Here is a 13,215-nt window from a genome sequence, read left to right on the forward strand (position 1 = left end):
GATTGCTGCATGTCCTCGCAGTATAGATGTTTTCGTGTACATAGAGGTGAGCCTTCCTCAACATTTGTGAGGTAACTGGATAATGTAAAACTTTGCACTCTACTCCAACCAATTACCCATATCATATGAAATCTATTGATCTCTGCAATCTTGTCCCATCATCTTCTGGCCCAGATTTGTTTTCTTGTGGCACTCTACTACACTGCAGGATGATAACAATAGACTACACTTCAGGGATTTCTGTCAGGGAAAAATGTCCAGGTCAACCATTTACAATGGGTCATCACACTGAATTTGGTAACTGGAGACAAAACGGCAGGCTTATTTTGGGGTGAATTAGTGTCACAAATTGTATATGAGGGCATAAGAGACAAGTACATTATAAAACCAATGCTATGATGGACAGGTTCTGTCGGACATCTTCAGCCCGCTCCTATATTGTTCGTACGTATTTTACATTCTCAGTCCACATTGGTCAGTGAAGAAAAACAATTAAGCTTTGCCTATAACATATCTATCTTAACACACAGATGTTCAGTCGGTATGCAACAGGTCATAAACAAACCATCAAATAGCAGTTATAGAGCTCATTGTAATGGCTGGAATGTTTCCATATGTTTGATAGAGTTCCAAATATTCCATTCCAGCCGTTTACAATGAGTCCGTACTCCTATAGCCTATAATAAGCTCTCTAAAGCCGTGACATCATTTTCTGGAATTTTCCAAGCTTTTTAAAAAGGCACAGTCAACTTAATGTATGTAATTGTCTGACCCACTGGAATTGTGATACAGTGAGAGAAAAAAAAAACAATTGTTGGAAAAATGACTTGCCAAAACTATAGTTTGTTAGCAAGAAATTTGTGGAGTGGTTGAAAAGCGAGTTTTAATGACTCCAACCTGAGTGTATGTAAACTTCCGACAACTGTATTTGAATGTTAGACTTTCATACTTGACAACTGCACCTTAAATGCCGTTTCTGTGCCGATTTAGAATGAAACTCATGAAATAAATTGTCATTTTGAATGCTTCAGTGTGAACAATTTTGTGATTATACTGCACATATCCATGCCTTTGTTTGGCTTCTGTCAGTACCTCACAAAACAAACCATAACCGTATCATATACCAAATAGATGCAACAGTGTTTTTCCATCTGACATAAAGAACTTCTCATAATACAGCTTTTAATAAACGTTGGAGTTTAAGGCCAGAACCTGAGCAGAGAATTGCTTCTGAAGAGATGTACCATTTCACTGTAGGGCAGAAGGAGTTTACAGCAGCAGTGTGACAGAAGCACAGTACCCGCCATGATGGATAGCCTCATCTCCCTCCAGAAAGTGTCTCCTCATAGCCGGACGTATGGGGATGATGTGTGTTCTTTCTGAGACTATAGGTTCATATAATTCAATCAGTGGAACACCACTGGAAATGTTGGGGCACTTTGTCATATAGAATAGAGGTGATCTGTCACAATGTCACTTTATTTCCTTTGAAAAAACGGGGACAATTTCATGTGGAGAGAAGCCAAGTAGACTGCATATACTGCTAGGTGATAAAAAACGAACTGGTTGACTTAGGATGACATTGTGCCACTGTTAATAAAAAAGGAAAAGCTAGGGAGTTAAACTCTCACATTTACAGTGCAATAGAACTCATGTTACACTAAAGATTAAATCACATACCAGTTAGTTTTTTACTCCCCCTACCTCCCTCCCCAACTCAGTTTAAGGTATGTACACATGCCAACAGCGTCACCGTCTGGGCACCATAGTTTTGTGGGAAAAATAAGGTATGGTCTCATGAATACCTGCCATTAGACTGTTGACCAGAGGAGGGCAGTCACGAGCCTTACAATAAACTTTGAGGCCTGAGGAGGTGAGGGAGACAAGGCAGCTTGAGTCCTATTCCCTGTTCATGAACTGATTCCTGTTGAAAACAACAGAAAATCCCAACCTAACATTTACACAACTACCCTAAGTGGCCTCATGACATTACAGAGGGTAATTTACTCTAGCTGATTTGCAAGGGATATGAAAGCTGTGCTCAGATCGATATTGGCCTGAGTCCCCAAGCAGGCTGGACAGTAGGTCATAGTACCATAACCCCCATTCCCCATCCGCTCCTCTCTCCCCAGCCTATGGGCATCCCTCCAGGGCCTGAGTAAAGTCCACAGGACAACAGTCTCTCCGCTCACCCTATATCATCTTCATAGCCCAAATAAATTAGCACTTAGATTTAAGGGCGACCATCGACTATTTCCTCATGGAATAGGGTACAATGAGAGCTCTGTCTGCCACAAGTACTAATTTACAGAGCTGGCTCATCAACGGACAATGTTGAAGGAAGGGGAGGGGACAGCATAGGTAGATAGCCGCCAAAATTGTAAAACGGATATGTAGTGGCTTCCTTTCCTCTTGACCATAGCCACTGCCCTAGCCTGAAAGGGGTTTCCAAACAGCCAAAACATTCAATGAGATCCAGGGATATGGTGCAACAAAAAGGTTTATTCTTCTTATATCAAACAAACAAAAATATTCTCCAATCAACTTAAAGCATAGATTATTTGATGTGAAAAATACATAATATGGCCTGTCTGTATGGTCAAAAGACTATACGGCTCCCGCGTCTAGCTAGGACTCCCCCGCACCCGAAGGCCCAACGTCCTGCCTTTATCCTAACACACTTACCACATGGGCAGGAGGGGGCCAAGTTACACTAATCACAAAGGAATATATCTCAATCAGGTAAATATAAATAATTAAGGTACCTAATATTTAATCATATACATTCATAATTAATATATTTACACAAACGTACATGGAGCTCTGTATGTTCTATCTTTTATAGGAATATGTCCAAATCGGCTCTAACAGGATGCTTGTGTAATTCAATGAGATTTGTTTTGTGTTCAACCTTAACTGATATGAATAGATTCCATTGCAAAGTCTTGTATTCAGTCACCTTTCCACATATGTGAATACCTTGACATATCTAGAGTATTCCTTCTCCTTCCTCTGCTGCAGTATTACATACAGTACATTTCCAGACGGACACCAACAGTTGTTCTGGACCAACTACACTGAACAGAAAAGAACACCCTAACCTATGGATTTCACATGACTGGGAATACAGATATGCATCTGTTGGTCACAGATACGTTAAAAAAAATAGGGGACATAGACCCAATTTGGACATTTTCACTTAGGGGGTGTACTCACTTTTGTTGCCAGCGGTTTAGACATGAATGGCTGTGTGTTGAGTTATTTTGAGGAGACAGCAAATTTATACTGTTAAACAAGCTGTACACTCACTTCTTTACATTGTAGCAAAGTGTCAATTCTTCAGTGTTGTCACATGAAAAGATATACTCATATTTACAAAAATATGAGGGGTGTACTCACTTTTGTGATATACTGTAGAGTTGATCAGGCTGTTGATTGTGGCCTGTGGATTGTTGTCCCACTCCTCTTCAATGGCTGTGCGAAGTTGCTGGATATTGGCGGGAACTGGAACACTGTCGTACACATCGGTCCAGAGTATCCCAAATATGCTCAATGGGTGGTGACATGTCTGGTTAGTATGGAGGCCATGGAAGAACTGGGACATTTTCAGCATTCAGGAATTGTATACAGATCCTTGCGACATGGGGCTGCGCATTTCCATGTTGAAACGTGAGGTGATGGCAGCGGATTCATGGCATGACAATGGTCCTCAGGATCTCATAGTATCTCTGTGCATTCAAATTGCCATCAATAAATGCTATTGTGTTTGTTGTCCGTACCTTATGCCTGCCCATACCCACACCATCATGGGGCACTCTGTTCACAATGTTGACATCAGCAAACCACTCGCCCACACAACGTCACGACGCCAAACTGCAGTCAGGTCAAGATCCTGTTGAGGATGACGAGCATGCAGATGGGCTTCCCTGAGACGGTTTGACAGTTTGTGCAGAAATTCATCAGCTGTCCGTGTGGCTGGTCTCATACGATCCCGCAGGTGAAGAAGCCAGATGTGGAGGTCCTGGGCTGGCATGGTTACATGTGGTCTGGCGGTTGTGAGGCCTGTTGGACGTACAGCCAAATTCTCTAATAAGACGTTGGAGGCAGCTTATGGTAGTAAAATTAACCTTAAAAAGTCTCTGGCGCAACTCTGGTGGACATTCCTGCTGTCAGCATGCCAACTGCACGCTCCCTCAAAACTTGAGACATCTGTGGCATTGTGATGTGTGACAAAACTGCACATTTTAGAGTGGCCTGTTATTGTCCCAAGCACAAGCTGCACCTGTGTAATAATCATGATGTTTAATCAGCTTCTTGATATGTCATACCTGTCAGGTGGATGGATTATCTTGGCAAAGGAGAAATGCCCACTAACCGGCATGTGAACAAATTTGTGCACACATTTTGAGAGAAAGCTTTTTATGTGAATGGAACATTTCTGGGATCTTTTACTTCAGCTCATGAAACATGGAACCAACACTTCACATGTTGAGTTTATATTTTTGTTCAGTATAAATAAAGTGACATTGAATAATGGGTTTGTGCTACCTCTACTCAGCTGCTCAGGTGATGAAATCCCTAATGAGCCACCAGCAAGATTTCATTTAAGATGACGGTTCTTCCAAAAAAACTAAAGTTTTATGTTAGGCAAATTGTATTTTCATTTATTTCATATTGATGCCTATTTGAGATGGCAAGGGTGGCCTGGACAAGGCTTTTATCAACGTTATTTGTTTATAAGGCTGATAGGCATTGTTAAATAACATTCAACAACAATGTCTGAAGAATAGCGTAAAAATTGAACAAATTGAAAATGTACCAAAACATATTTGTCCTACAGTACACCAAACTGAAAGAGGTTTATTTGTCCTATACAGAACCAATAAAGCACATCATGCATATTATACAAAAAGGAAAGGCATTATCTCAGGCATTATCTTTAATTAATTTCCTAATCTAACATTCCTCACATTTACTGTATGTAGAATCTTCAAAACTTAAAGCTTCTGATGCAAAATGCCCCTCAGCAGCCGATACAACTTAGGGGGGGGCACAGAGATAAAACACACACCTTAAAGATCATTAGCAATTAATATTTGGGGATTCATGAAGAATAACAGCGTAAAACACTTGTTTCATAATTCATACTATAAACAAGAAAGTCTCCCACTTCCTTAATAATTTAGAAGTAAGCTAATGTTGATTTATTCAGGAAGGTCTCTGCCACCAGCACTGCCTGGAGTTCCCAAATTTGAATTAAAGTAGGACAGTAGCAGGCGAGTCTGTAATAACATTTGTATAATTGTATTATTGCTCTGGGCTCAGTTCATTTCCTCCTCCAGTAGCTGCGTGAAATTGTTTGATTCTCGAAACCGCCTTGAGTCTGCAGCTCTGGGGTTGGAGGGTGGTACAGGAACAGGAAGGAATGCGACACACTTCTTCTCTCCCTCTTTCTCTCCATCACTTTCTTTCCCCCTCTCTGTCTGATTCTCTGTCTGACATATACACACACACACATGCACACAAACAGCAACACAGATAAATAACCCTTTGTTATTCTGAGTTTCATAATACTGCTACACTAGCTCACTTAATAACTCAATCTGTCGGGAGAATATGATTGATATCCTCACTCACCTTGTCACTTCGGATAAATATTTTGCTGCATTTGCATGATAATGCTGGGAGACTGAGTGCATTTGGCATTTATCACATTCGTCAAATAACGCCAAAATGAGCTTTTGAACACACAATTGGCCATTTTTAGTTAACATTGGCTGACCAAGTTCTACCAGTGTCAGCCATTCTAGGATACCGGTGTCTAGGATAAAGAGTGCACCTCACATATCTAGGAGAGAGAGTGCACCTCACGTTTATCCTGTAGCTCATACAGCAAGTTACAGAATGATCATAACGAGAGATGCCATCTTCATCATTGGACTGTTATGCCTGCTGTTGTTGCGCATTGCAATTTTGTTTGTCATTGATTTGGTTTACATTTTTTTCTAAACGCTAATTTACAAAACCAAGACTACACCATAAGACAAACAATCAAGTTTAAGCGCTATTAGCCTGTGTAGTGCACACCTGAGACCCCAGTGGCTTAGCGACAGGAAGAGGGTGGAGAATCTCTGATTGGTTTCCTCAGGGCTCGGTTTCTCTCAGTTCCCAACCCCACATTCCCTCACTCCCTATCCCTCCCTCCCTCCTTCCTTCATCCCCCTTCCTTCTATGCAGAACAACCCAAACTCTAGTTTGATGAAACACATTTGTTTGGCTTAACTCTTACATTGCCATCACGACAGCCATATCGCGGAGGCCTCGGAGGTGTAACGTGGCCCATCAGCCATGTAGCTAATGAGAGGATATATGTAGGACTATGGGACATCACCGGAGGACCTGTTTCCATTTGGGTCTGGCCTGCACTGCCATGTTATTAGGAAAACCTTTATTATTGTTGCCCTCTAGTGGGAACCATGTAATAGGATTACATTTTATTAGAGCCTCCCAGCATTACCCAACCAAACCCCCTCCTCCTCTTGTCTCTCCTCTCTTCCTCTTACTGCATTGTCATTACCTCTTCTGTCCACTGTGGGTGGGCTGGCTGTATGGCTGGGTTTGGGATGGGAAGAACTGGATGGATGTATGTCACTGTGGTCAGAGTATTAGTGAAGATGGGTGCTCAAACAGACTGAATAGGACCACTCCGGTCTACCACCGGAGAGCCACATTGTGTGGGGTATGCTGCTATGTGTTATCATTTACTAGGATACTCCTGGTATATTCCACCATCGAAACCGTTATGAGGGCTAAACAAAAGGGAACATTTTCATGCAGATGCAAGTCATGTCAAAAGGTTCTTCATTTTAGGTACAGTACCTTGATGATACAAAGCCCAACATACGACAACTCCACTGTACACTTTACCAAAACAAGCTAGTTGCAACAGAGCCTTCCTTAAAAGTTATGTCCCAGTGCCAAAAATACTATTTGATGATAAACTGCAGGCAGCCCCAAACTATACATGGCCATAGGGCAGATTGAGTCAGATTCAGGAACAATTGCAACCCTCTCCCTATCCAGCCCACTCCCTTACATAACCACGGGCCATTACAGGGGTGTGGTGTGCACAGCAAGAGTCATTAACGTGGTCTGAGGCTACATCACAGCAAGATATCGCAGTATGTTCTGAATGAGGATAGCTGTGGCCACTGTTTGATTGAGTTCATTAGAACTATGGGGAGAGCTGGCGAAATCAAATCAAAGTGTATTGTCGTAGAATGAAAGAGCCATGGGCATACTGACTGGGGGAAAGGGAGATCAAGCCACCAGTACGCACTAGTCTGACCTAAAGATTCAAGAAGAACAAATTAACTTCTCACTGATGACACATTCAGAAGCTATGAGGAATTCAGCAAGTGAAAACTCAAAGTTTAGACAGGAGGATAAATATATTTTGGAAAGAACTAGACCAATAAAAAGAGTGCCATCTGCCTCAAAAAGGGAACAAGTGATATAGTATTTGTGAGATAAAATGAATACAGACAAAGAAAGGTGAATGCACCAATTTGTAAGTCGCTCTGGATAAGAGCGTCTGCTAAATGATTTAAATGTAAATGTAAACCATGGCTTTGTATAACTGTGGCTCAGTTGACTGTTTTCCAGAGAGTTGGAAAGTAACTCAAGCCTCCATACAGGGCATGCATGTATAACCTTAGGCATGATGTCATCAGGCACTGTTGCCAGGCTAGGTTTGTTTGGGGCGAAATAACATCTGCAAGCTATTTCACTAATTTGTCCACCAAAATATAGCTTTGACAGGGCTCTCCCGCTGTTGCAGCAGCTAGGTTCTTTTCCAAGTAAAACATACCCCACAACCAGAGTATTAGAACAATGGAATTGTTTCTGGCCCCCGAACACCAAGCAAGAGTATTCAAAAATCACCATTGGCGAGCTGGTTATCGTTTCTACAACATCTAATGTATATCTTTAATACTGAATTCGGAGGGACGCATTGTGACTTGGCTCCATTTGTGTGGAAAATGGGGAACGTATGAGATTGAGGCCTTGGGTGCTCTCAGTTTTGCTACAGTTTGTCAGCCTGATTGCAAAGATAGAAAATAATATATATAAATAAAAAGTGCAGGAGGATGGGGGAAATAGAAAATGCAAGGCTTGGCGTTTGTGCGTCAGCCGGCAACCTCCAGGGCAAATAACTCCATTGTAACACTTTAGTCCTATGTTTGTTTTCCCCTGGGACACATTGGTCAAACAGTGGAAAACTAAAAAATAACTAAAAAAATGGTGCTCTGGATGTGTTAAGAATGGCTGGCCTTGGCCGTTCCTCAAAAGCAATCTCTGGTGATGATCTCTTTAGGATGCAATGGGCAGACGAACACTCTTTAGATCTTGGACTTTCAGAGTTGGTCAGTGGCCAATTTGCTACAGTTGGTCATTTGCCCGATACAGCCTCAGCCAGAGGGAATGGTTACGAGGGGCCAAACTATGAATCAAATGTATTTATATAGCCCTTCGTACATCAGCTGATATCTCAAAGTGCTGTACAGAAACCCAGCCTAAAACCCCAAACAGCAGGCAATGCAGGTGTAGAAACACGGTGGCTAGGAAAAACTCCCTAGAAAGGCCAAAACCTAGGAAGAAACCTAGAGAGGAACCAGGCTATGTGGGGTGGCCAGTCCTCTTCTGGCTGTGCCGGGTGGAGATTATAACAGAACATGGCCAAGATGTTCAAATGTTCATAAATGACCAGCATGGTCCAATAATAATAAGGCAGAACAGTTGAAACTGGAGCAGCAGCACAGTCAGGTGGACTGGGGACAGCAAGGAGTCATCATGTCAGGTCGTCCTGGGGCACGGTCCTTGGGCTCAGGTCCTCCGAGAGAGAGAGAGAGAGAGAGAAAGAAAGAGAGAATTAGAGAGAGCATATGTGGGGTGGCCAGTCCCCTTCTGGCTGTGCCGGGTGGAGATTATAACAGAACATGGCCAAGATGTTCAAATGTTCATAAATGACCAGCATGGTCAAATAATAGTAAGGCAGAACAGTTGAAACTGGAGCAGCAGCATGGCCAGGTGGACTGGGGACAGCAAGGAGTCATCATGTCAGGTAGTCCTGGGGCATGGTCCTAGGGCTCAGGTCCTCCGAGAGAGAGAAAGAAAGAAGGAGAGAATTAGAGAACGCACACTTAGATTCACACAGGACACCGAATAGGACAGGAGAAGTACTCCAGATATAACAAACTGACCCTAGCCCCCTGACACAAACTACTGCAGCATAAATACTGGAGGCTGAGACAGGAGGGGTCAGGAGACACTGTGGCCCCATCCGAGGACACCCCCGGACAGGGCCAAACAGGAAGGATATAACCCCACCCACTAGAGGGATATCTTCAACCACCAACTTACCATCCTGAGACAAGGCTGAGTATAGCCCACAAAGATCTCCGCCACGGCACAACCCAAGGGGGGGTCCCAACCCAGACAGGATGACCACAACAGTGAATCAACCCACTCAGGTGACGCACCCCCTGCAGGGACGGCAAGAGAGAGCCCCAGTAAGCCAGTGACTCAGCCCCTGTAATAGGGTTAGAGGCAGAGAATCCCAGTGGAAAGAGGGGAACCGGCCAGGCAGAGACATCAAGGGCGGTTCATTGCACCAGAGCCTTTCCGTTCACCTTCCCACTACTGGGCCAGACTACACTCAATCATATGACCCACTGAAGAGATGAGTCTTCAGTAAAGACTTAAAGGTTGAGACCGAGTTTGCGTCTCTGACATGGGTAGGCAGACCGTTCCACAAAAATGGAGCTCTACAGGAGAAAGCCCTGCCTCCAGCTGTTTGCTTAGAAATTCTAGGGACAATTAGGAGGCCTGCGTCTTGTGACCGTAGCGTACGTGTAGGTATGTACGGCAGGACCAAATCAGAGAGATAGGTAGGAGCAAGCCCATGTAATGCTTTGTAGGTTAGCAGTAAAACCTTAAAATCTGCCCTTGCTTTGACAGGAAGCCAGTGTAGAGAGGCTAGCACTGGAGTAATATGATCAATTTTTTTGGTTCTAGTCAGGATTCTAGCAGCCGTATTTAGCACTAACTGAAGTTTATTTAGTGCTTTATCCGGGTAGCCGGAAAGTAGAGCATTGCAGTAGTCTAACCTAGAAGTGACAAAAGCATGGATTAATTTTTCTGCATCATTTTTGGACAGAAAGTTTCTGATTTTTGCAATATTACGTAGATGGAAAAAAGCTGTCCTCGAAATGGTCTTGATATGTTCTTCAAAAGAGAGATCAGGTTCCAGAGTAATGAGAGGTCCTTCACAGTTTTATTTGAGATGACTGTACAACCATTAAGATGAATTGTCAGATTCAACAGAAGATCTCTTTGTTTCTTGGGACCTAGAACAAGCATCTCTGTTTTGTCCGAGTTTAATAGTAGAAAGTTTGCAGCCATCCACTTCCTTATGTCTGAAACACATGCTTCTAGCGAGGGCAATTTTGGAGCTTCACCATGTTTCATTGAAATGTACAGCTGTGTGTCATCCGCATAGCAGTGAAAGTTAACATTATGTTTTCGAATAACATCCCCAAGAGGTAAAATGTATAGTGAAAACAATAGTGGTCCTAAAACGGAACCTTGAGGAACACCAAAATGTACAGTTGATTTGTCAGAGGGCAAACCATTCACAGAGACAAACTGATATCTTTCCGACAGATAAGATCTAAACCAGGCCAGAACATGTCCGTGTAGACCAATTTGGGTTTCAAATCTCTCCAAAAGAATGTGGTGATCGATGGTATCAAAAGCAGCACTAAGGTCTAGGAGCACGAGGACAGATACAGAGCCTTGGTCTGATGCCATTAAAATGTCATTTGCCACCTTCACAAGTGCCGTCTCAGTGCTATGATGGGGTCTAAAACCAGACTGAAGCATTTCGTATACATTGATTGGTCTTCAGGAAGGCAGTGAGTTGCTGCGCAACAGCCTTCTCTAAAATTTGAGAGGAATGGAAGATTCGATATAGGCCGATAGTTTTTTATATTTTCTGGGTCAAGGTTTGGCTTTTTCAAGAGGCTTTATTACTGCCACTTTTAGTGAGTTTGGTACACATCCAGTGGATAGAGAGCCGTTTATTATGTTCAACATAGGAGGGCCAAGCACAGGAAGCAGCTCTTTCAGTAGTTTAGTTGGAATAGGGTCCAGTATGCAGCTTGAAGGTTTAGAGGCCATGATTATTTTCATCATTGTGTCAAGAGATCTAGTACTAAAACACTTGAGCGTCTCTCTTGATCCTAGGTCCTGGCAGAGTTGTGCAGACTCAGGACAATTGAGGTTTGGAGGAATACGCAGGTTTAAAGAGGAGTCCGTAATTTGCTTTCTAATAATCATAATCTTTTCCTCAAAGAAGTGCATGAATTTATCACTGCTAAAGTGAAAGTCATCCTCTCTTGGGGAATGCTGCTTTTTAGTTAGCTTTGCGACAGTATCAAAAAGGAATTTCGGATTGTTCTTATTTTCCTCAATTAAGTTAGAAAAATAGGATGATCGAGCAGCAAAAGGGCTCTTCGGTACTGCACGGTACCGTCTTTCCAAGCTAGTCGGAAGACTTCCGGTTTGGTGTGGCGCCATTTCCGTTCCAATTTTCTGGAAGCTTGCTTCAGAGCTCGGGTATTTTCTGAGTACCAGGGAGCTAGTTTCTTATGAGAAATGTTTTTAGTTTTTAGGGGTGCAACTGCATCTAGGGTATTGCGCAAGGTTAAATCGAGATCCTCAGTTAGGTGGTTAACTGATTTTTGTCCTCTGGCGTCCTTGGGTAGGCAGAGGGAGTCTGGAAGGGCATCAAGGAATCTTTGTGTCGTCTGTGAATTTATAGCACGACTTTTGATGGTCCTTGGTTGGAGTCTGAGCAGATTATTTGTTGCAATTGCAAACATAATAAAATGGTGGTCCGATAGTCCAGGATTATGAGGAAAAACATTAAGATCCACAACATTTATTCCATGGGACAAAACTAGGTCCAGCGTATGACTGACAGTGAGTGGGTCCAGAGACATGTTGGACAAAACCCACTGAGTCGATGATGGCTCCGAAAGCCTTTTGGAGTGGGTCTGTGGACTTTTCCATGTGAATATTAAAGTCACCAAAGATTAGAATATTATCTGCTATGACTACAAGGTCCGATAGGAATTCAGGGAACTCAGTGAGAAACGCTGTATATGGCCCAGGAGGCCTGTAAACAGTAGCTATACAAAGGGATTGAGTAGGCTGCATAGATTTCATGACTAGAAGCTCAAAAGACAAAAAAGTATTTTTTTATGAGTGACATGGAGTACATCAAATTATCTGCACAGGCCTACTCCATCCTTGTGGTTCTCTTGTTTCCTACATTCTTTGTTTGTCCACACAGACCATGGTATGATGACTACATCTAGCATGTTTGAGTATATGGGAATCTGAAAAGGTAACTGCCTAAACCGCTATCTTCAAACAATCACTATTCATATGATTTGTATCCATGAGTCACTCACTTGTTACACAAATGCAACCATCTTATCTGTAGTGTTAGTGTTTTGAATGGCTTAGTTCAGGAAGGACATACACAGCAATTGACATTATGTATCAATTAATGCATATTATTTGAAACCTGTGAAGGTGAATAGAGCCCCCTAGTAAAGGTGTCATAATACCCATAAAACTAGTGGTCAAACAGGGAAATGGTTCCAATCATTTTTCCACTATTCATTTTTTCCATAGTGGATTTTAGAAACACTTCAAATAAGGGCTGTGTTTCGTGTAGGCTTTGATAACCAAATCTCTCCCGGACAAGGTCATTTATCAATATATTTGGCTCTATTTACTTTCAGATTTTAAAATGTTAATTAGCATCAAAGTAGACATCATGCAAAACTACAAATCCCTGCATGTCATTCCTAGCTGACACCTTTGCTAACAGGTACTGTGTCACTGTAAAACCTGCACAATACAGGTAACAGAATTGTCCAATTAATTTTGGGGGGAATATTTATTCATTACTACATTTAGCTAACAGATAGTTCATCCTGAGATTATTACCTTTGCCTCGATTCGGCAGTCTTGTCCAGATCATTGTGGCATTTTTAGTTCTTTATGATAGGCACGTTAGCAGCTAATTAGCACTTCCCTGTGGGAAAATAATTGGAACCATTTCCGTTTGACCGCTAGGTT

Source organism: Oncorhynchus gorbuscha, linkage group LG08, assembly GCF_021184085.1.
Source record: "Oncorhynchus gorbuscha isolate QuinsamMale2020 ecotype Even-year linkage group LG08, OgorEven_v1.0, whole genome shotgun sequence".
In the NCBI taxonomy this organism is placed as follows: domain Eukaryota; kingdom Metazoa; phylum Chordata; class Actinopteri; order Salmoniformes; family Salmonidae; genus Oncorhynchus; species Oncorhynchus gorbuscha.